Source organism: Schistocerca piceifrons, chromosome X, assembly GCF_021461385.2.
Source record: "Schistocerca piceifrons isolate TAMUIC-IGC-003096 chromosome X, iqSchPice1.1, whole genome shotgun sequence".
Classification (NCBI taxonomy): domain Eukaryota; kingdom Metazoa; phylum Arthropoda; class Insecta; order Orthoptera; family Acrididae; genus Schistocerca; species Schistocerca piceifrons.
The window spans coordinates 810,659,888-810,684,567 of record NC_060149.1 but is presented as its reverse complement, the minus strand read 5'-3'; positions in this window follow the sequence as shown (position 1 = coordinate 810,684,567).

Here is a 24,680-nt window from a genome sequence, read left to right as displayed (position 1 = left end):
TTTAAATTCCTATATCTAACAACAGAGACTAGGATGGTCTACACTAAATTTAGACAATATAGAACATACATAATGGCATAAAACTATCTTACTCTAGTGTTCTGGATCTAATGTACATTTTTACAAGAAAAATTGGAACATTTGTTTTCGTGGTGGTGGTGGTGGTGGTGGTGGTGGTGGTGGTGGTGGTGGTGGTGGTGGTGGTGGTGGTGGTGGTCTGGTGGAATGAGTCTTTTCGATGACAACTTCCTTCTTTCGGATATACAGGGTGTTACAAAAAGGTACGGCCAAACTTTCAGGAAACATTCCTCACACACAAATAGAGAAAAGATGTTATGTTGACATGTGTCTGGAAACACTTAATTTCCATGTTAGAGCTCATTTTAGCTTCGTCACTATGTACTGTACTTCCTTGATTCACCGCCAGTTGGCCCAATTGAAGGAAAGTAATGTTGACTTCGGTGCAACTCATTGCTCTACAGTACTAGCATCAAGCACATCAGTACGTAGCATCAATAGGTTAGTATTCATCACGAACGTGGTTTTGCAGTAAGCGCAATGTTTACAAATGCGGAGTTGGCAGATGCCCATTTGATGTATGGATTAGCACGGGACAATAGCCGTGGCGCAGTACGTTTGTATTGAGACAGATTTCCAGAACGAAGATGTCCCGACAGGAAGACGTTCAAAGCAATTGATCGGCGTCTTAGGGAGCACGGAACATTCCAGCCTATGACTCGCGACTGGGGAAGACCTAGAACGACGAGGACACCTTCAATGGACGAGGCAGTTCTTCGTGCAGTTGACGATAACCCTAATGTCAGCGGCAGAGAAGTTGCTGTTGTACAAGGTAACGTTGACCACGTCACTGTATGGAGAGTGCTACGGGAGAACCAGTTGTTTCCGTACCGTGTACAGCATGTGCAGGCACTATCAGGAGCCGATTGGCCTCCACAGGTACACCTGTGCGAATGGTTCATCCGACAATGTGTCAATCTTCATTTCAGTGCAAATGTTCTGTTTACGGGTGAGGCTTCATTCCAATGTGATCAAATTGTAAATTTTTACAATCAACATGTTTGGGCTGATGAGAATCCGCAAGCAATTGTGCAATCACGTCATCAACACAGATTTTCTGTGAACGTTTGGGCAGGCATTTTTGGTGATGTCTTGCTTGGGCCCCATATTCTTCCACCTACACTCAATGGAGCACTTTATCACAATTTCATATGGGATACTCTACCTGTGCTGCTGGAACATGTGCCTTTACAAGCACGACACATGCGTTACATGCACAATGGAGCTCCTGCACATTTCAGTCGAATTGTTTGTATGCTTCTCAACAACAGATTTGGTGACCAATGGATTGGTAGAGGTGGACCAATTGCATGGCCTTCATGCTCTCCTGACCTCAACCCTCTTGACTTTCATTTATGGGGGCATTTGAAAGCTCTTGTCTACACAACCCCGGTACCAAATGTAGAGACTCTTCGTGCTCGTATTGTGGACGGCTGTGATACAATACGCCATTCTCCAGGGCTGCATCAGCGCATCAGGGATTCCATATGACGGAGGGTGGATGCATGTATCTCGCTAACGGAGGACACTTAGAACATTTCCTGTAGCAAAGTGTTTGAAGTCACACTGGTACATTCTGTTGGTGTGTGTTTTCATTCCATGATTAATGTGATTTGAAGAGAAGTAATAAAATGAGCTCTAACATGGAAAGTAAGCGTTTCCGGACACATGTCCACATAACATATTTTCTTTCTTTGTGTGTGAGGAATGTTTCCTGAAAGCTTGGCCATACCTTTTTGTAACAACCTGTATATCCTTCATGCTTCAAAAACCAACTGTAGTCACCTAACATTGATGGGCCCCATCTACTGTTATAGCAGCTTACCATTCACAAAATGTCCTGATGGAACCTTTCTCCATGTTCATCACTAAATGCTCCCAAATTGGTAGGGGAGAAGTCTAAATGAGAACAAAGGAAGTGCATTTTTAGTTACATTCTGCATCCAACATTTTTATAGTTCTCTAAAAGAGTTCCCACTAATACAGGTATGTCACTGTTTTCTGCTCTTGTATTCCCTAGGACACCTTCAACAACATCCTTAAAAGAATGCCATGCTGAAAGTTGTAACTGACTTAATTATTCTTTGAAGTTCTTATCATGCATTAACTTCCTAATTTGTGGTTCAATAAAAATCCCCTCTCTGTTTGGTGTCACTTAATTCAGGGTACACTTCACATAGATACATGAAACCATTAGCATTTGTGTCCATTCCCTTGACAAAAGTCTTCTTAAGACCAAGCTTAATATGCAGTGGGGGAAGGAAAACATTTTGAGAATCTACCGAAGGTATATATTTCACATTTTCTCTCCCTGGAGCCAATTTCTCTCATGGTGACAACTGTTTAATGTTTATCTGTTGCACAGCTGTTCCAAAAACAAAGGAAACAGCAATACTTTGTGAAACCACTTTAGAGACCAGATAGTAAACCAGTCACCTTAAGATCACCACGTATTTTCCAATTTTCTTCGTTATAGTTAATAGCTTCACATATCTCTGACAATTTTATGTAGTTCTCTTTCGTAGTTACAGAATACCCTACAGGTACAGATGGAAACGTATACCATTATGCAGTAGTACAGCCTTCAGACTTTTTTTGGAAATATCAATAAACAAGTGCCACTCAGTGGCATTGTATGGTATGTTTAACTGTTTCATTAATTCTACTACATCACTACAAACATAGTCGTAATATGTCACCAGAACTTGATTACATTGCCTAAAGTGAGTAATTCTTGTTTCTTCATGAAGTAAGTTCCATTCCTTAAGATGTGAAGATAAAATTTCTGCATGCTCCTTGGATAACTATAAACTGTGAACTAGGTCATTCAAGTCTGCTTGTATAATTCAAATGTAATCTTTGTTCTGGAAAGTGCCCCTCTTCACTTGATTGACATTGTGCTTCCTCAGTGTTCGTAGATTCATGATCAGAATTAGGAACTCCTTCCCACACTAGTGGAGGAGTTGGAACTTGCAGGTCTTCACCATGGGGAACAAGTCTAATTGCTGAAGGCGGGTTAGGGTACTTAATATTCTTCTTATTCTTTGATGAAAAGCCAGTTACATTAGTCAAACAGAAGTAGCAATCATCAACATGATTTTGAGGCACTCACTAGATCATTGGTATGGCAAATAAGTGCTCTGTTTTTCTTTTCAACCATTGTGTTAGTTTAGAATTGCACCTAGTGCAAGTTATGTGAGGTGCCCAATCTTTATCCTGTTCTCCCTGTTGGCATTTGAAGTATATGATACATCGTCTTCAGTAACTTAGAAATTGGTCATCTTTGTTTCCTTGTCATGAATTCACTACATATATAACAAAATGAATTGAGATGGTTTGTACATCCAAGTTTTGATTTCTTCATGTTGTATTTTCAATACCTACAAAACACTTTTCTGTTGAATGAACTTAGCGAGATCAGTTCCTGAAAAAGAAAAGAAAAATTCAGGGACTTGAGATAATATAGAAGGAAGAGTAAGTAAATGTATGTGACTGGATGTTCTAAATACACAATGTAAAATACACTAATGTTATATATTATGTCTAAAAAGTAGTTAACAGTAAAGTTAAGAACAAAAAAGGTCACTGCACTAACTTTTATCACACTCCTTTCCAACGCAAAACGCTTAAAATTATACAGTAAATTCAACTGTGTTATATAACTTGCAGGTCATAACTTTTAATCCTGACATGATACTTTCTAATTTCACATTTTATGTCACATTACAATATAGAATTAAATTTTGTATGTACTTTGTCTGTACCAAAACCACTGTTGACAAGTGTTATTAATGTATAACTCCAATAACATAAACTCCCGCCCTCCTTCCTATCTGTCACTAACAGAAGTCAAACACTATGATTGTGCAGATGCAGATAATACCTCTGATAATTAATAAATCAAATGTCTCCTAACAAAGTTGGTATGTGATAGTCTAATTGTTCCTTTGTGCTTTATCCTTTTGTATTCCTCTTCTCTTAAGGTGCATATGGACTGTGAAAGATTATACTTTATAATATTAATTTTAATATGTCCTGAGTAAGTGACTAGACCTTCTTTCTCTCTCCCTTCCACACTCCTGTGAGGACAAGACAGCCTGGTTTAGCCTCATTATAAGACACTTTATTTGGGCCACAGATAATATCTTACATAGAACAGTTTGATATGCAGAGACTAGGTCATTCTGCAGGCTATTAGTTGAAGGTATCCTCATGCTCACCACCCAATACTATCCACTGTCCATGATCTTTTGTATGATTTAAGCCACAATGTCCACTTGGTTGTCTTTCTCTGGTTCTGAATCATATTTGGAACCCTGGGAATGACATGGATGATCACCTAGCCAGGGAAGTGACTTTACTACTGACTTTGGCAGTGAGGTACTGAGCAATGACCTGTGAATACATCTGTCACTGACAGGCTGTCAATCACATCTGTAACAAATATTGGTAAACTACCGTTCTATCTAAGAAACTGTGTTATCAAGGAGATCACTACTGTGTGGTATTTATTCTTCCACACATCTCAGAGGGAGTCAACAATTTTGTTGGCTCTGTATTGAACACACTCCTCTGACCTGTCCTGTATGATGAGATATACCATGCCCACCCTCCATCCCACCCCTGGGCAGTTGGTGTAGCTATGGTGCCTTGTTGATAGCAGCTAGTATCTAATAGAATGTGTACATTAGTCCAACAAGTGCAGTGTCTTAAGGGTTTCTTATCCTTGATACTGGGCAATGATGAAAGAGCAGTTGGCCATGTTTTATGCTTCATCTGAAATATTGGGTTTTATTTTTGACAGTGATGTTTTGACTGTACCTGATCAACCTGGGGCAGATGTGGTGTGGGTGCTTCAAACTTCATCCTACATGCCAAGCCCTGGGGGCTTGTCAACAGTGTTTGCCCCCATTTGCCTGCTAGTGCATTTTTCATCAATCTAGTTATATCTTGTTAACCATTCTGATCTTGTAAATACTTACGCTTCCTTACCTTTTACTTGAATCAACTTTATCTCCATTAGTCATGAGGGATGGTTTTTTAAAACAGCAATTTATAGTTAGCTGGTAGTCAGACATGGGGGTCTCTCTCATTGTGGATGAACACTGAGGGATCCCATTGGTTCCCTGTACTTAAAGAATATCTGATTTTACATTCAATTCGTATCTCATGGAACTACTCAAACTTCAAGCATTGTTATAGCTCAAGTACCTTGTTTGTGCCATCACTGCATACAATGGCAATAACAAGAAGATGGCCTTCACCATTAGGTGGAACACTACCCTTTTAGGGCCTTTTCTGTGAATGGACCACCTTATAACCTCATTTTGTTACCTTAATCTCCTCAACCAATCAATACCTTAAATAAAATGAGAAAAATTTCCTGTTTCAGCCACCAATAGTAATATCATCCATAGTATTACACCAATGCAGTTTACACACAAAGCTACTCAGGTTTATAAACAGATGCCTTATTGATAAAGTAGACCCTCTCAAAATTGAATATAAAATATTGGCTAGTGAAATAGCTGAAACGTAACAGTTCAGCTCTGTGGAAGTAAGAGACTATATTTTTAGTAGGCTCAATATAAATGAATGCAAAAACGACAATATATTGAAATTTGTATTTAAACTAGTATGAACACAGTTGATAGGTAGCTCTCAGATAGTGTAACTCAAAATCCCTTTGAGCAAAATGGAAAAATTCCTATCATAATTGGCGTTAGAGCTACATCTTCTTTGATTGAAGTTAGCTGATAGGTATACCTGCTTACAGGAAGTCCCTCTAACAAAGGGCTCACCTTCAGAGTACATCATGTTTCCAAGTAGAGAAGGAATTAGCATCTTTCATCAAAATATGAGGTATTAGAGATAAAGTTAGTGAACTGCTTCTAGATGTTGACTCTGAAATTATTGAATTTAGTGAAACTAAAGTTCTAATTGTTGTTTATAGGTCCCATAACTCTTAACTTCAGAGCATTTCTGCTCAAGCTAGAGAGGGTTCTTGATTCACTTTGTAGGAAGTACCAGAAATTAGTTATATGTGGTGACTTCAATATAAATTTTGTATATGATGGTGTAAGAAAAAGGATGTGGGTAGATCTCCTAAATGCATTTTATCTGATCCAGACAGTGTTTTTTTTCCAACTAGGATGCAGGGGAACAGTAGCAAAGCCATAGACAATATTTTTATTGATTCTGCATTACTAGATGGGCATTCTGTTAGTAAAAGGTTGAATGGCCTTTCAGACCATGATGCGCAAATTTTAACACTAAAAGGCTTTTGTATTCAAACAAATGTCACATATAATTTCATACTATGTAGGAAAGTTAATCCAACAGCAATAGACAAGATTTTTAAACCTCGTCAAGGAACAAGAGTGGCAGGATGTTTATAGTGCCGAAAACATAGATGACAAATATAATGCTTTCCTTAATAAATTTCTCATGCTCTTTGAGAGTTGCTTTCCATTGGAACATTCTAAATGGAGTATTAACAGTAAGAGACATTATAGGTGGCTGACTAATGGGATAAGGATATTGTAGTAACCAAAGCTGCCGGCGGTGGAGCACGCACCACCGGGTAAACACAAGGACAAATCGGATGACAGACCAACGACAACCGACAACTACCAACAACGACCGACTATGACTGACACAACAAGGAAGAGATAAACAACAGTGGCTTGTGGAAACCACAACACCAAACACCAACAGTAAATCCACTTGGAACCAGAGCCACGCAAGTGTCAACAATGAGCAACGACCAGAATGAAGTACCGCCGAGATAGAGATGCAATCCAGAGTGAGTACCAGACTGACTGGACTAGGGCAGAGCGGGTCCCTATATAAAAAACCGGAGGGAGCGGCTATTGGCCACGGTCTGCACGTGGTGTAGCGGTGGCGCCCTCGCTGCGCGAGAGCCACCGTGCTGAAGAGCCGCCGCAGACGCAGAGCCCTCTATGGGCTGGCCATGTCCATTTGTTCTTGCACGTGTTCGAATTCCGCGACGGGAGGTACTAGAGACATCATGTAGAACAAAGTGGGAATTATATCACAATGTTAGGAAGTAATCACAATCGGTCTACAGTAGCCCATTACAGTACTGTAAGGCACTTAAAATGTTATTTTGAAGGCAAAGAGTATGTGGTATGCAAAACAGAATAGCTAATTCACAGGATAAAATTAAAACCATATCGTCAGTTGTGAAGGAAGTGTCTGGTCAGTGGCACAAGGTCAATGGTATAAAGTCAGTTCATAGTAAAAATATTTCTGTTGTTGATAAATCATATATATGTACAGTATTTAACAATTATTTTCTGAGCATTGCTAGTGAATTAAATAAAAATTTAGTTTCTAGAAGGAATCATATAACCCTCTTGGCAAATGCCTTTCTGAGATTGATGTCTGAAGTACTCCTCTGTGATACAGACAAGGGGGAGATAGTCAATAATTGAATCATTGAAGACTAAAGACTCTCATGGATATGATGGAGTGCCTAGCACAATATTAAAGTGCTGTGCTGCACGTGTTAGCCCTGTATTTAGCCATATTTGTAGTTTTTCCTTTAGGAATGGTCAGTTTCCTTAATTATTAAAGTACTCAGTAGTAGAGCTACTTTATAAAAAGGAAGAAAGGGATAATTTCAGACCTATTTCTATGCCATCAGTGTTCGCTAAAGTTACTGAAAAGGCTCTGTATGTAAGGATAATTTATCATTTTATATCATATGATTTTCTATCAAATGTACAGTTTGGCTTTAGATGTCGTTTAAAAACCCTTTTCTCTGTGAGGTACTGGATGGGTTAAACAAAAGGTTTTGGACACTAGGCATATTTTTTTATTTAACTTAGGCATTTGATTGTGTTGATCAAAAAATATTGCTCCAAAAGTTGGACCATTATGGAATATGGGGAGTGGAGTATGGTCAAGTGGGGGGTGCCCCAGGGATCAGTGTTGGGACCACTCGTGTTCCTTATTTATATAAATGATGTGCCCTCTAGTATTATGAGTAACTCTAAAATATTTCTGTTTGCTGATGACTCTAGCTTGGTAGTAAAGGATATTGTGTGCAACATTGGCTCGATTTCAAATACTGTAGTTCATGACGTAAGTTCATGGCTTTTAGCTAAATTACAATAAGATTCAGTTTTACAGTTTATAACATACAATTCAACAAAACCTGACTTTTTAATTTCACAGAATGGGCATATGATTAGTGAAACTGAACAGTTCAAATTTCCAGGTGTTCAGATAGATAGTAAACTGTCATGCAAAGCCCACATTCAGGATCTTGTTCAAAGACTCAATGCTGCCATTTTTACTATTCAAATGGTATCTGAAGTGAATGATTGTTAGATATGAAAATTATTCTACTTTGCTTATTTTTGTTCGCTTATGTCGTGTGGTATTATGTTTTGGGGTAACTCTTCCCATTCTAAAAGGATATTTTTGGCTCAGAAATGGACAGTTTGGAAAATAAGTGGTGTAAGTTCATGATCCTCTTGTCGACCCCTGTCCATGAGTCTGGGTATTATGACAGCGGCCTCTCAAAAATATATATATAATCATTTCTTGTTAACAATATTACCTTATTCCCAAGAATAAGCAGCTTTCACTCAGTTAATACTTGCCGGAATTCAAACTTGCATTTGGATCAGACTTCCTTAATTCTTGTGCAGAAAGGTGTGCAGTATACTAATGTATCCATTTTCAATAAGCTGCCACAAGAATTCAAAAATCTTAGCAGAAATCCTCATGCTTTCGAATTGAAATGGAGGAGATTCCTCATGGGTTCAAGTGTTCAAATGTGTATGAATTCTTAAGGGACCAATCTTAATTTATGCTAAGAATAAAAGCAACTTAGACATGGCACAGGGTATTGTTGAGCATATGGTTACTTTCCTTGCTGTACAATTTCAACAGATGTGATGTACATAATATAAAATAAAATTGCATCCCCCACTCTACAGTGCCTTTAAATAAACTTAAAAAAAATGAGAGCTGTAAAAACTGTTAGACATAGTTATGAAAAGAGGAAAAAAAGTTCAATATTCTTTCAAAATATTGAAATGCAGCTCAAACTTAATGAACTGAAAGAGTGCTCAGGAAAATACTGTCTGGAACGTAGATGATATTTCTGAGATAAAACTACAGATTTATAGAGAAATTGTTAAATCAGCTTTTTTTTTTTTTTTTTTTTTTTTTTTTTTTTTTTTTTTTTTTTTTTTTTTTTTTTTTTGAATAATTTTGCCACATTGTTCATTCAGGAGAATGTTGCACTGGCAGGAGCAATTCTTAAAGAACGGTGGCCATAGGCCTCATAGACTTTTGCGAGCATGACATTGAAATTACAAATAAATTATTGAAACATTTAAATGAACTTTGGAAATTAATTTGGACATATAAGAACTATAAAACGTTATTAATCAATACGGCAAGTGGTTCTGAAGATCAGCAGTTGTCTAAGATGTCAATTTGACACCCTGAGCCCATAGACTTCCACACTACTCCTGATTATTGTAGGTGGTCAACATTTAAATGCTAGTGAAAGAAAATGAAAAGGACTAGAAAAGCCTGTCCACAGAACTCATTGGGAAAAGTATTCAGCAAAATAAAAGTACTGTTATTTGAATCACTCGATGGAGAAAACCTAGTAAACAGAGATTGAAAATATCGCTTCAGTTGTAAATTTCTTTATTTTCACACGACCAGTTTTGGACTGTTATAAGCCTATCTTCAGGTATCGTAGCTGTGCTGTGATCCCTGAGTGCCACGTGTACCAGGTGCTGTGTGCTGCCTGTTCCATGCTCAAAGGTTGGGATCGCAGCACAGCTAGGGTACCTGAAGATGGGGTTCTAGCAGTCTGAAACCAGTCATGTGAAAATAAAGAAATTTACAACTGAAGTAGTATTTTCGACCTCTGCCATTATGCTCAGTTGCGGATGTTCTCCCAACAGGATTGTTTTTAGTAAACAGAGCAATTGCACATACACAAACGACAGCATTGTTTTCTGGAAATTCTAGAGTGAGAATGAACTCCGACACATTTCTATATGTGTATCAGAGGCGCATAACTGTAGACAGTAGCATTAAAAAAGCTATTCAATATGCTGCTTCAAAATATAATTTTTGTGGGTCAACACTCCACTCTTAAATTTGACATATCCTAATTAAATTAAATATATTTGAATACATTTGAATTATATAAGAACTCTTCGATACACACAATCACAGATTTCCAATAATGTCAGAGTTACAGATAGGAATGCCCATGCCAGAATTATGTATTCTGAAGATACCACATTAAATAAATTAAGGTAAAGGCAACCGCTCACTTATAGCAGGTCGATGTGTGGAGCAGAGAAACATGCAAGTCTTGCTTTGCCCATGGGAGGGTGCGTTTGGGTGTCGCTGTGGTTGTGTGTGTGAATGTGCATATCATTTCAAGAAGAGGTGCTAGTGCTCAAAAGCTAGAGTGAATGCTGTTTTCTGTTACAGGTTTCTGTCCTCCATGCAGTGATCTGCTATAGGTGAGTGGTTGCCCTTCCCTTATTTTATGTATTGTTCGATCTAGTAATTTCCATTACTAAGATACCTCATGACACTTTGTGGATGTACCATAATCTTGGACATATTTAAATCCTGACTACCAGCATTCTGGCTAAAAATAATGGCCTATATAACTGTTATGAGATGATCCACTATATTCTCAATTATTTTGGTTGAAACTCCTGTCCAATCATCCAGATACAGGTTTCCCATGGTCTCTGTAGCTCATTTCTGGTAAATAACATAATTATTTCATAAACAAGACACAGCTAATTTCTTTCCCCATTATTGTCTGGCATGAAGTTGTGCTCCATCTGTAGTGGTATCTGTATTAATGAGACACTAAACTTTAATTATCTTGCAGTCTTCTCGAGTTTCCTGAGAGATTCTTACCTCAATTCTATTATTTTCTTTACTTAAAGTCCTCTTTTATAATACTAAGATCTTTACCATTAGGCAACCTGATTTTAGTAGCTTTCTTAATAGCACAGTCCTAATAATGGCAAGCAGCAGCAGCTGCTTACCTGTCTCGTATTTCATACTGTGTCTTTCCATCAAACAATGCTCCACCGACACAGATTTCTCCAGTTTAACCTAGTGTGGTGGTGATTCCACACACCTGCCCTGAACCATTCACTGTGTCCTGTATAAGCATTCTCATAGTACATGCAGGAGAACCTAGATAAAAAGAAAAAACAATATCAAAACTGATAAGTAGATCAAAGAGAGGATAGTATATTTCAGATGGTGTACAAATTCGATCAAATAAAATGTTTACTTTTGGAGAAAAAATTCAAAGAACACTCACTGTACACTTAATGAAGTTGTTGTTTGGTATACTAATAATGCTGCAAATGGGATGAAATGGTACAGCTTCCTTGTAAGTTTTAAGAATGCCATGTAATCTCAATGGAACATCGACACTACACTGAAGTTTCTTTGACATATTCTCAGTGAATGCATTTTCAGAAAGTAATAGCTTTTTGGTACATCCTATCAGTGGGGGCACTCTACAACCTTTGCTAAGCTGAGTCATTAAATAAAAAACTGAATTTCATACATCATCATCACATAAAAGAAAAACTTCGCTTTCCCTTTGTCTTCTGGTAATATAACTAAATTTCATCTTTTCTAAAGGAATAGATTATTGTTGTTTCAGCCATGTCTGGTTCAGTGTGTGTGTAACACTCTGCCAAAATTTTTCTGCATGGTCAAGAGGATGGATACTGCTTTAGAAGTCGAAGTAACTAACTGGAAGCCTTTTTAAAAAGGGAGCAAAATTTGAAAAACCTTCATCAAAGCAACTACTTTAGAATTTCCAGAATCCTTGCTCATGGCATTAATCATGGACAATACATGCCTCATGATGAAAAAGTAGTAGTTCATGTCTTGCAAGTTGTATGGGCACCATATGTATGTGCCTATGGGGTACAGTCCATTCCAAGAAACTCTGGACAGTGACAGTGAAGGTTCTGAATACAAATAAAATAAATCATTGAATGGAACATCATGTTGTCCATAAGTAAAATGTGAGTCCTCTCTCACTAGTACATGGCTCTTATTGTGATAATAGTCCTCCTAGTCATAATTTTAACACTATTTATAAATTTTTCATTTTTGTTTCTTTGTGGAATTCCAAATTCTGAGAAGCAGATGAGAGTTATAGAAAAGTTGCATGTCTTAAGACATTATGTTTGTGCCATATATGTTTAACATGTATATAAATGATCAGTCTCTTCCTGAATGGATGCAAAATTTCATCTGTGATTACAATCATGTTGTCACTGTGCAATGAAAAAAAATTTAAGGCAGTAGAAGAGAGATTGTCAGCGGCCCTAAAGGCCCTCTTTACACACTGGGAGATACTGAGTGGAACCAAATGCACTGAAAAAACGCACAGATGTTTTTCATTACAGGCGAGGATGGCAAAAAGGAGTTCAAACCTCTCCTGGGAAGGTAAAACACTGAAACACTGCACAACTCCAAAATAACTAGTTACATTGGTCCAAACATTGTCTTTCATGAAGTACTGTCTGAACATAAAGTTTTCACTAGCTTTGTGCTGCTATACAACTGAATAGGCATGACCTGTATGGTACAGATCTCAGATATTAAGATAGTAGACGTAGCTCTCAACAATACATACCACATCACTATAGCCTGTCAATAACCCACCCCTCTGGAGAAACAATATTGTCTACTGAAATTGATCCTCTTGACATTTGACAAGAAGTGTCATCCATGAAAGAGAAAACCAAAGTAAACAGCATCATCAGGTCATCCTAGTCAGTTACCACTAAGCATGTTCATGTTCCATAAAATTTTAGGTGGAATGCCAAATGTCTATAACTTCCTGCCATGATACTTTGATGCAACCTTCTCACCAACTTCAGGTGTATACTAGTGAAAGGACAAAGAGCTCTGCTATTTAAGACCCCATCAGTGTAGACATGGTATACTCTAGTATCTCTGCAGAAGAATTACTTAAATGCATGCACTTTTGCTGAAGTTGCTCTGAGCATCCTCCATGTTGGAAGCTCACATTATCGATATCAGATTGTCTTTATTTGATAAAACTCCAGGATGGTGTCAGCGCCACATAGAATGAAGAGTATTCAAATGGAAACCACTATCCTGTCCCCCCTGCAGGTTCGGGGGTAAGAATAGGCCCACGGTATTCCTGCCTGTCGTAAGAGGCGACTAAAAGGAGTCTCAAACGTTTCGGCCTTCTGTGATGGTCCCCTCTTGGGTTTGACCTCCTTTTTTTTTTCCAAATTTCCGTTGTTAGTGCGTGCCATTTGGGGAAGGACACCTTACGTGGTGTTTTTCTACCGGTCCATCATGCTCCACCATCTTGCATGTTACCTATTGTCGTGTGGGGGGGACTACGCCCAACATCTTCTGGGTTGTCTCCTTCTCACCTTCTGCGCACTCTTCTTCTTAGCGCCCACGACAACTGTGGACCCTTTCAACACCTAAAATCCAGCACTGTAGCCAGTCCGTTGTGGTGGGGTCGTCATGTACCCTCTTGGTGGTAGCCCCCTGACCATGCAGGGATCGCACTACAGATGCCAGAGCTGTTTCCTCCTCATGCATGCCAAGGAGTATGTGCCCGTCTTGTCTGGGGCACCGGGACTCCGGGCAACGGGATATCGGCCAGGTACCCGTTGCTTTGGCTGGGTGGCGCCCTTGGGGAGAGCCCTCGTTTGGAGTAGGTGGCATCTGGGCGGATGTGGCGCAATGAAGCGCAATAAATCACACCAAGCTGGTGGTCGCACGGCCACCAGCATCTCTAAGCGAGGTAGAGTAGACTTTGATGCTGCGCAATATGACCCTCAGTCGTTTCCCTCATTGTCTGCGCCATGGGAGGGACGTCGATCTAGTGCCAAGCGGGAGCCTTACGTACCGCAATAACTTGTCTGCAGCAGGACTGATGGTGACTCCTTTCTTACGACGAAGCCTCTGTTTTTTGTGGAACACCTGGAGGATAGGTTTGGGAAACTGACGGGGTTGTCTAAAATGAGGAATGGGTCCATCCTCCTCAAGACGTCCTCCCCAGCCCAGTCACGAGCGTTGCTCTTGTGTGATTAGCTGGGTGACGTCCCTGTTACCGTCACTCCCCACAGTAGCTTAAATATGGTCCAGGGCATTATTTACCATCGTGACCTCTTGTTACAATCTGATGACGAGCTGAGAGCCGACCTGGAACGACGTGGTGTACATTTTGTCCGTCGTGTACATAGAGGACCCAAGACTAACAGGGTGGCCACCGGTGCCTTTATCTTGGCCTTCGAGGGTGATGTCTTGCCCGAGAAGGTCAAGGTGATGGTTTACCGTTGCGACGTCAAGCTATACGTCCCTCCCCCGATGCGGTGCTTCCAGTGCTGGAAGTTTGGGCATATGTCCTCCCGTTGCCCCTCCAGCACTACATGTCAAGATTGCAGACGCCCCTCTCATCCCGATTCTCCATGTGCGCCTCCGCCTGTATGTGTCAACTGTGGGGAGCACCACTCTCCATGCTCGCCGGATTGCCCCGTTCTTCATAAGGAGCAGAAGATCATGGAATTTAAGACTCTGGACCAGCTTACTTATCGAGAGGCAAAACTGAAATATGAAAGGTTGTATCCTGCTTCCATTCAAACATATGCTGCAGCCACGTTATCATCACCCACGCGAGCGACGGTTGTCGCCTCATCTGTGCCGCCTTCAGTGGGCCCTCGGGGCCGTGTATCTCTGTCTGCCCCCCTCGTGCCTGGGGGCAAGCCTTCCTCCGTTGTCCCCTTAGCAGTTGGGGGCAAACCCTCTTCTGTCGCTCCCCCCACGCTTACTTCGGGAGTGGCATCTGCTCCACAACCGGGAGGCTCGATCCCTCCCCCTCCTTCTCCGCCGGCGTTGCCTCCGCCGGTTCCTCTCTCGCGGAAGGGGTTCCTCGGGGCTCTCCCTTCCTCCGTTTCTTCTCCTACCCAGCCGGATGTCAGCCAGTGGCTGAAGGTTCCGCCACCTGCTTGGTCGTAGGGCTTCTGCGTTGTCGTCAGCCTCCGACGCTCCTTCAGAGAAGCTCTCCCAGCCCTCTCACCCTAAGGGCTGACGTGAGAAGAAGGAATGGAATGTGTCCAAGGAGGACGTTCCGGCGGTTTCAGTACCGCCTGCTGTACATAGTCCTGGCTCCGGGGATGAGCTGGAGATCCTCGCCTCTGCCACGGATCTCGCCCTCACGGAACCCTTGGGGGCCTCTCCTATGGACTCAGCTGACTCTCCCCCGGTGGCGGAAGTTGGCTCTGAGGTGCTGTCTGCCTCTCAGTCGCATTCACGCCCTCCCAGTCCCTTCCTGCTTCCATTCTCCACTGGAACTGCGGCGGTTATTTCCGCCACCTGCCTGAGCTCCGGATGCTTCTGAGTGTTTCCCCTGTACTCTGCATTGCTCTGCAGGAAACTTGGTTTCCGGCAATGCGGACCCCCGCCCTTCGCGGTTATCGAGGATACTATAAGAACCGCGCTGCCTGTCAATGAGCGTCAGGTGGGGTTTGCCTCTTTGTTCACCACTCTGTCTGTAGCTTGCCAGTACCCCTTCTGACGCCTTTAGAGGCAGTCGCTGCCAGGGTTGAGCTCTCGCTGGCTATTACTGTTTGCTCTGTTTACATTCCTCCAGATGGGGAGCTCCCCCGACATGTCTTGGCTGCGCTGCTGGCTCAACTCCCGCCACCTTTGCTGCTTCTGGGCAATTTCAATGCCCACAACCCTCTCTGGGATGGGACTGTCTCCGATGCCCGCGGTCGGGCCGTGGAGCATGTGTTGGCTCAGCTCAACCTTAGCCTCTTGAACACCGGTGCTCCCACGCATTTCAGTGTGGCCCATGGCTCGTTCTCACCCATCGATCTCTCTATTTGCAGCCCTGGACTTGTCCCATCCCTCCACTGGAGAGTGCATCCTGACCTGTGTGGTAGTGACCATTTTCCCATCTATTTGTCACTACCCCAGTGTCATTCTGCTGAGCGCCTGCCCCGCTGGGCTCTCCACAGGGCTGACTGGCCGGCTTTTACTTCCGCTGCAACCATTGAGTCTCCCCCACAGGGTGACATTGACGAGGTGGTCCGTGTTTTAACCACGTCCATCATTTCAGCGGCCGAGGCTGCCATCCCCCGTTCTTCTGGCCTCCCTTGGAGGAAGGCTGTACCCTGGTGGTCGCCGGAGATTGCTGAGGCTATTTGCAACCGTCGGCGGGCTCTCCAGCATCATAGGCGGCACCCGTCTCTAGAGACCCTCATTGCCTTTAAGCGGCTCCGTGCCTTCGCTCATCGTCTTATTACACGGCGTAAGCAGGAGTGCTGGGAGCGGTATGTCCCATCCTTGGGCTCCCGTGTCTCCCCCTCGCTCGTTTGGTCCCGGATACGGCGGATTTATGGACACCAGACCCCTATGGGTGTCCCTGGGATCTCCTTGGACGGCGCTGTCTGCACAGACGCTGCCGCCATTGCTGAACACCTTGCTGCGCACTTTGCTAAGAGCTCTGCGACTGCAACTTATCCCCCCGCCTTTCGCTCTCTCAAGGAGCGAGCCGAGCAGACGCTGTTATCGTTCTGCACACGTCGTTCTGAAATATACAATGCACCTTTCAGCGAGAGGGAATTCCTTGCTGCCCTCGCCAATTGCCCTGATACAGCACCAGGACCGGACTGCATCCACGCACAGATGCTGAAGCATCTCTCCAGGGACTGCCAGAGACACATCCTCATCATCTTTAACCGCATTTGGAGGGAGGGCGTGTTCCCATCGCAATGGCGAGAGGGTCTTATTGCCCCCATCTTGAAGCCCGGTGCGGACCCACTAGCGGTGGACAGCTATCGTCCCATTACCATCACCAACGTTTTGTGCAAATTGCTCGAACGTATGGTGGGGCGGCGTTTGTGTTGGGTCCTTGAGTCACGCGGTCTCCTCGCTCCATCCCAGGGTGGCTTCCGTCGGGGCCGGTCTGCCACGGACAATTTGGTGCGGCTGGAATCTGCTATTCGTACGGCCTTTGCCCGATGTCAGCATCTCGTTGCTGTATTTTTCGATCTGCGGAAGGCGTATGACACAACATGGAGGCATCACATCCTCGCCACGTTGCATGAGTGGGGTCTTCGTGGTCGGCTCCCGGCTTTTCTTCAAACCTTTTTATTGCGCCGCTCTTTCCGGGTGCAAGTCGGTGCCGCCTGTAGTTCATCTTATATACAGGAAAATGGGGTCCCGCGTCTCCTTATTTCTGGTGGCCATTAATGGTCTGGCTGCAGCCGTGGGGTCGTCGGTTTCTCCTTCTTTGTATGCCGACGACTTCTGCATCTCATTTAGCTCCACGACTATGGAAGTCGCCAAACGCAGGCTGCAAGTCGCCGTTCGCAAGGCAGCATCATGGGCTCTGACTCATGGTTTTCAGTTCTCTGCAGCCAAGACTCAAGTTATGCACTTCTGCAGGCGTCGGTCGGTCCACCCTCATCCTGACCTTTACCTCGACGGCCACCTGCTTGGAGTGGTGGGCACTTGCCGCTTCTTGGGACTCGTGTTTGATGCCCGGCTCACATGGGTTCCTCATATTACTCAGCTGAAGCAAAAATGCTGGAGGCACCTCAACGCCCTCCGCTGCCTTAGCCACACGTCTTGGGGTGCAGATCGCTGCACGCTGCTGCGATTGTACAGAGCCCTTGTGCAGTCCAGGCTTGATTATGGGAGCCTGGCCTATGGGTCTGCATCACCCTCAGTGTTGAAGTTGTTACACCCCATACACCACTGTGGGGTTCGGCTTGCAACTGGCGCTTTCCGTACGAGCCCCGTGGATAGTCTACTGGTGGAGTCAGGGATTCCCTCGCTGCGGATTCGCCGCCATCGACTGCTCGCCGACTATGCTGTCCACGTGCATTGTTCACCTGGCCATCCCAATCATCGCCTGCTTTTCCCTGCCGTGGTCCTCCATCTGCCCGAACGGCGACCTCGGTCTGGGCTTTCCATAGCTGTCCGCGTCCAGTCCCTGCTGTCGGAACTGGGCTCATTCCCTCTTCTGCCTCCCTTCCGGGTCCGTGCACCTACGCCTCCCTGGTGTTTGCCCCGGTCGTCCGTCCGTCTGGACTTGGCACAGGGACCCAAGGACTCGGTTCCGCCTGTGGCCCTCCATCGCCGTTTTCTTGCGCTCCTCGCCTCATTTCCGGGCTGTGAGACTGTCTACACTGATGGTTCCCTGGTTGATGGTCGCACTGCCTATGCTTTTGCTCATGCTGCCCATGTTGAACAGCGCTCCTTGCCGGCTGGCTGCAGTATTTTTACTGCAGAGCTGGTGGCCATATTGCGCGCTCTTGAGCATATGCGTTCCTGCTCAGGTACGTCCATCGTCATCTGCAGTGACTCCCTGAGCAGCCTCCAGGCCATTGACCGCTGCTATCCCTCTTCTCCTCTGGTGTCCTCTATTCGGGAGTCTGTTTCCACCATCACCCGCTCTGGTCGTTCGGTGGTCTTTGTTTGGACGCCGGGTCACGTTGGCATCCCGGGGAACGAACGTGTTGACAGGCTGGCCAAAGGGGCGATCGACGCCCCAGCTTTGGAGATCGGCCTTACGGCTCGCGATCAGCAGCTGGTGTTGCGCCGTAAGGTTCTTGGGATGTGGTCTGTTGAGTGGCGTGGCATGACAGCCCCGAATAAACTGCGGGCTGTCAAGGAGACGACAGAGGTGTGGCGCTCCTCCCTGCGGCCTTCTCGCAGGGATTCTGTAATCCTGTGTCGGCTGCGCATCGGCCATACCCACCTGACGCACGGCCATCTTTTGCGTCAGGAGGACCCCCCCCCCCCTGTGTTGGTGTGGGTCCCGGCTGACGGTCGCCCACATTTTATTGGAGTGTCCCCGACTGCGCACCCTCCGGCAGTCTTTTAATCTCCCGGGCACTTTGCCTTTGGTTTTAAGCGACAATGCCTCCATGGCTGATGACGTTTTAAATTTTATTCGTGGTAGTCCTTTTTATGGTTCCATTTAGGGAGGTCCTGCTCCTTTCCCTTTGTGTGTCTCTTGTCCTCGAGTCTCTCATGTTTGGTTGCAGATTTTAGTTTGTAGTCGGTTGGTTGACTCTTTCCCTTTTTTGTTGTCGTGGTTAGTCAACCAGTCTCCGGCCATCTTCTTTTCTTCTGTTTCCTTTTGTCTGGTATTCATCTGTACTCTTTGTGTCTGTAGTGTTCGTTACCGCATTTGTGTTCTTTTATGGCCAGGGGGGGAGTCTCCTTCCCCTTGGGGTTTTACCTGCTTCGTGCCTTTATGTCTCGCCTGTTTTTGGAATGGGGGACTGATGACCTTAGCTGTTTAGTCCCCCTTAACCATCCCAACAACCACCACCACCACTATCCTGATAAATAAGGTTCTTTGTCATATTTCCACTGATTCCTAAATGCGTGAGTACAGAAAGTTTGAATTATGGGACACACTTTTTCTTTCATTGTAATTCATCAGGTGACCAATAAAAACAGTGTTTAACAAGAGTAGATTTTCTGGCTTGCAGGAGAACAGTATAATGCTGGTGCTCCGCCATGCACTCTTGATTTTGGCTGTAGACACTAAGACCACTTTAACCTTGTGTTTTATTAATGCCCCATGTCTTATGTAAAAATGGCAAAATACTTGTTTTCACACATTAAGTTTTCACACATAGTTTGGCCATTTTCAACAATTGTTTCTGTCCAACAACCCAGCTTTGCAGCATTCAACTGAATATCCACAAAAGCTAATCCATCCTCTCCTACCTTGCTTGAAAAAATGATTGACTAGGCTGCAAGCAGAAGCATCTATCAGAGGCACTGAAGAAGTGGACCAGGTTCTGCATTTGCTCTCATTTGAGCTACCTGATCTAATAAAGATTGAGTCGGTTCCTTAGTAGTAGCCCCATGAGACTGCCTCAATCATTTTAAAGATTCTGTCTGACAACTACAATAGGGTAAACACAAGGGCAGTTAACCTTAACAACACTGTAACAACTCTTGATACAACACAATCTCTCCAACTGAGTACTAGCCATGTGTACTTTTTTCACGCTAGTGTGAAGCACTGACAAAGAACCTTCCACTGAATCATGTCGGCCAATGGTTTGAAACTAGTGTGCAGTGATGAAAAACAGTTAGAGATTATCCCTTCAAAACAATCAATAGCTTATTTTTAAACTGTTAGTAACACATATATCTGTGCCAAAATGTTGTCCTATAACTTTCTGTTAATGTAGCAAGGATGTAAGTATATGGGCATTTTGCTGATGTGTGTAGATTGATATAAAAATTTTCAGGTGTGGAATGCAACATCACTTAAGAAAGTACAAGAAATGTGGTGTACATGTGCAGCCAGTAGTGGCTGTGTAATAGCAGCTCTTGAATGGCATCCAAGGCAGAACATTTTGGTGAGGTATGGTAGAAAAAAAAAATTAAAAAAAAACTACTCTAAGGTTATTGACAGAATGGAAATAAAGTTGTTATTATTATTATTATTATTATTATTATTATTATTATTATTATTATTATTATTATTTCTATTTTTCTCAGACCTTAGGTCTGGTTAAATATGGAAAGTGACGCGGACCTTCATCAAGCGTGATTTCCTTTTAACTGTACGGTATATGTTACATTGTATTTAGGAACTTTCGGCTTATTGAACACGTATCAATAATTACGGATTTCTGTAGTTGTATGTATACGTTTGGATGTAGCTGTATTGCGTTGATGTACTGGTGGATATTGTGTGGTATGACTCCTGTAGTTGATAGTATAATCGGTATAATGTCAACTTTATCCTGATGTCATATGTCCATGACTTCCTCAGCCAGTTGGATGTGTTTTTCAATTTTTTCTCCTGTTTTCTTCTGTATGTTTGTTGTATTGCGTATGGATATTTCGATTAGTTGTGTTAATTTCTTCTTTTTATTGGTGAGTATGATGTCAGGTTTGTTATGTGGTGTTGTTTTATCTGTTATAATGGTTCTGTTCCAGTATAATTTGTATTCATAATTCTCCAGTACATTTTGTGGTGCATACTTGTATGTGGGAACATGTTGTTTTATTAGTTTATGTTTTATGGCAAGTTGTTGATTTATTATTTTTGCTACATTGTCGTGTCTTCTGGGGTATTCTGTATTTGCTAGTATTGTACATCCGCTTGTGATGTGATCTACTGTTTCTGTTTGTTGTTTACAAAGTCTGCATTTATCTGTTGTGGTATTGGGATCTTTAATAATATGATTGCTGTAATATCTGGTGTTTATTGTTTGATCCTGTATTGCAATCATGAATCCTTCCATCTCACTGTATATAATGCCTCCTTTTCTTAGCCATGTGTTGGATGCGTCTTGATCGATGTGTGGCTGTGTTAGATGATACGGGTGCTTGCCATGTAGTGTTTTCTTTTTCCAATTTACTTTCTTCGTATCTGTTGATGTTATGTGATCTAAAGGGTTGTAGAACTGGTTATGAAATTGCAGTGGTGTAACCGATGTATTTATATGAGTGATTGCTTTGTGTATTTTGCTAGTTTCTGCTCGTTCTATAAGGAATTTTCTTAAATTGTCTACCTGTCCATAATGTAGGTTTTTTATGTCGATGAATCCCCTTCCTCCTTCCTTTCTGCTTAATGTGAACCTTTCTGTTGCTGAATGAATGTATGTGATGTATTCTATATTTGTGGCATTGTGATCGTGTAAGTGTATTGAGTGCTTCTAGGTCCGTGTTACTCCATTTCACTACTCCAAATGAGTAGGTCAATATTGATATAGCATAAGTATTTATAGCTTTTGTCTTGTTTCTTGCTGTCAATTCTGTTTTCAGTATTTTTGTTAGTCTTTGTCTATATTTTTCTTTTAGTTCTTCTTTAATATTTGTATTATCTACTCCTATTTTTTGTCTGTATCCTAGATATTTATAGGCATCTGTTTTTTCCATCGCTTCTATGGAGTCACTGTGGTTATTCAATATGTAATCTTCTTGTTTAGTGTGTTTTCCCTTGACTATGCTATTTTTCTTACATTTGTCTGTTCCAAAAGCCATATTTATATCATTGCTGAATACTTCTGTTATCTTTAATAATTGGTTGAGTTGTTGTTTGGTTGCTGCCAGTAGTTTTAGATCATCCATGTATAGCAATTGTGTGCTTTTGTGTGGGTATGTTCCAGTAATATTATATCCATAATTTGTATTATTTAGCATGCTGGATAGTGGGTTCAGAGCAAGACAGAACCAGAAAGGACTTTATGAGTCTCCTTGGTATATTCCACGCTTAATCTGTATTGGCTGTGATGTGATATTATCTGAATTTGTTTGGATATTAAGTGTGGTTTTCCAGGTCTTCATTACTATGTTTAGGAACTGTATCAATTTAGGATCTACTTTGTATATTTCCAATATCTGTAGTAACCATGAGTGGGGTACACTATCAAAAGCTTTTTGGTAATCAATGTATGCGGAGTGTAGCGACCTTTGTTTAGTTTTAGCTTGATATGTCACCTCTGCATCTATTATCAGTTGCTCTTTACATCCTCGTGCTCCTTTGCAGCAGCCTTTTTGTTCTTCATTTATAATTTTGTTCTGTGTTGTATGTGTCATTAATTTCTGTGCAATGACTGAAGTTAACACTTTGTAGATTGTTGGTAGGCATGTTATGGGGCGATATTTAGCTGGGTTTGCTGTGTCTGCTTGATATTTAGGTTTCAGATAGGTTATTCCATGTGTAAGTGTATCAGGGAATGTGTATGTGTCTGCAATGTAACTGTTAAATAATTTAGTTAGATGTGAATGTGTTGAGGTGAACTTCTTTAACCAGAAATTTGCTATTTTATCATTTCCAGGGGCTTTCCAATTGTGCATAGAATTAATTGCTCGGGTGACTTCATGTTGCAAAATTATCACTTCAGGCATTTGTGGTATCATCTTGTATGAGTCTGTTTCTGCTTGTATCCACCGTGCGTGCCTGTTATGTTGTACCGGGTTTGACCATATGTTGCTCCAGAAGTGTTCCATGTCTGTTATGTTTGGTGGATTTTCTATTTTAATGTGTGTGTGTGTGTGTGTGTGTGTGTGTGTGTGTGTGTGTGTGTGTGTGTGTGTGTGTGTTATCTATTGTCTGGTAAAATTTCTTTTGGTTTGTGTTGAATGTTTGGTTTTGTTTCCTTCTATTTTCACTTTTTTTGTATCTTCTAAGTTGTTTGGCCAATGCTTGTAATTTCTGCTTCTTTTCATCTAATTGCTCTATCGCATCTTGTTGTGAGATTTTACCTAACCTTTTTCGTTTTTTTTCTGACATTTCATTTCTTATAAATTGTGTTAGCTGTCCAATGTCTTTTCTCAGTTTTTCTATTCTGATCTGAAGCCTGTGTTGCCATACTGGTTTTGTGGGTTTCTTCTGTGTGTTGGTTGGTTCTGATCTCTGCCTAGTGTGTATATTTAGTGTAGTGAGTGCTCCTATATAAACCAGTAGTTGTAACTCTTCCATAGTTGTGTTTTCATTTATTTTGTTGTGTATGATTGTGTTGATAGTTTTTATTGTTGTTTCGACTTGTGGGTTATTTGGTGGTCTATGCAAGAAAGGTCTAATGTCTGTATTTGTGTCTTTGTATTCTATATATGTCAGCTGAAATTTTTCTTCTATATCTAACATGTGTCACTTTGTGTTATTATTATTATTATTATTATTATTATTATTATTATTATTACTATTATTATGATATAACTTCAAGAAAATTAGTAGAAGGCCTAAAGCTCTTGTAAACATAGATATCTAACACTTTTGAATGGTAGACTACTAAATAAAGCATTGAAATACAGATATCTGAAGACTTCTATGATAGTTTCTAAGTTGTGGCAAAAGTAAAAAGAAGTGATAAATGCAAAATAAGTAAGTAAAAATTTCAAAAATGGCTGAATATATTTCATTTACTTGCACTGAAATTGAAACAAGATTAATATTTTTTGGGAAGTAAAAACAAAATAACCCTAAATTCTACACTGAAGAGCCAAGGAAACTGGTACACCTGTCTAATATTGTGTAAGGCCCCTGCAAGCATATAGAAGTGCCACAACATGATGTGACATGGACTCAACTAATGTCTGAAGTAGTGCTGGAGGGAATTGATACCATGAATCTTGTAGGGCTGTCCAGAAATCTGTAAGAGTAAAAGGTGGTGGAGATCTCTTCTGAACAGCATGTTGGAGGCATCACAAATTGCTCAATAATTTTCATATCTGGGGAGTTTGGTGACCAGTGGAAATGTTTAAACTCAGAAGAGTGTTCCTGGAACCACTCTGTAGAAATTCTGGTCCTATGATTTGTCATATTGCCCTGCTGGAATTGCCCAACACCATTGGAATGTACAATGGACACAAATGGATTCAGGTGATCAGACAGGATGCTAACGTACGTGTCACCTGTCAGAATCATATCTAAACTTTCAGAGGTCCCATATCACTCCAACTGCAAATGCTCCAGACCATTACAGAGTCTCCATCAACTTGGAAGTCCCCTGCTGACAAGCAGGGTCCATGGATTTGCAAGGTTGTCTCTATACCCGTGC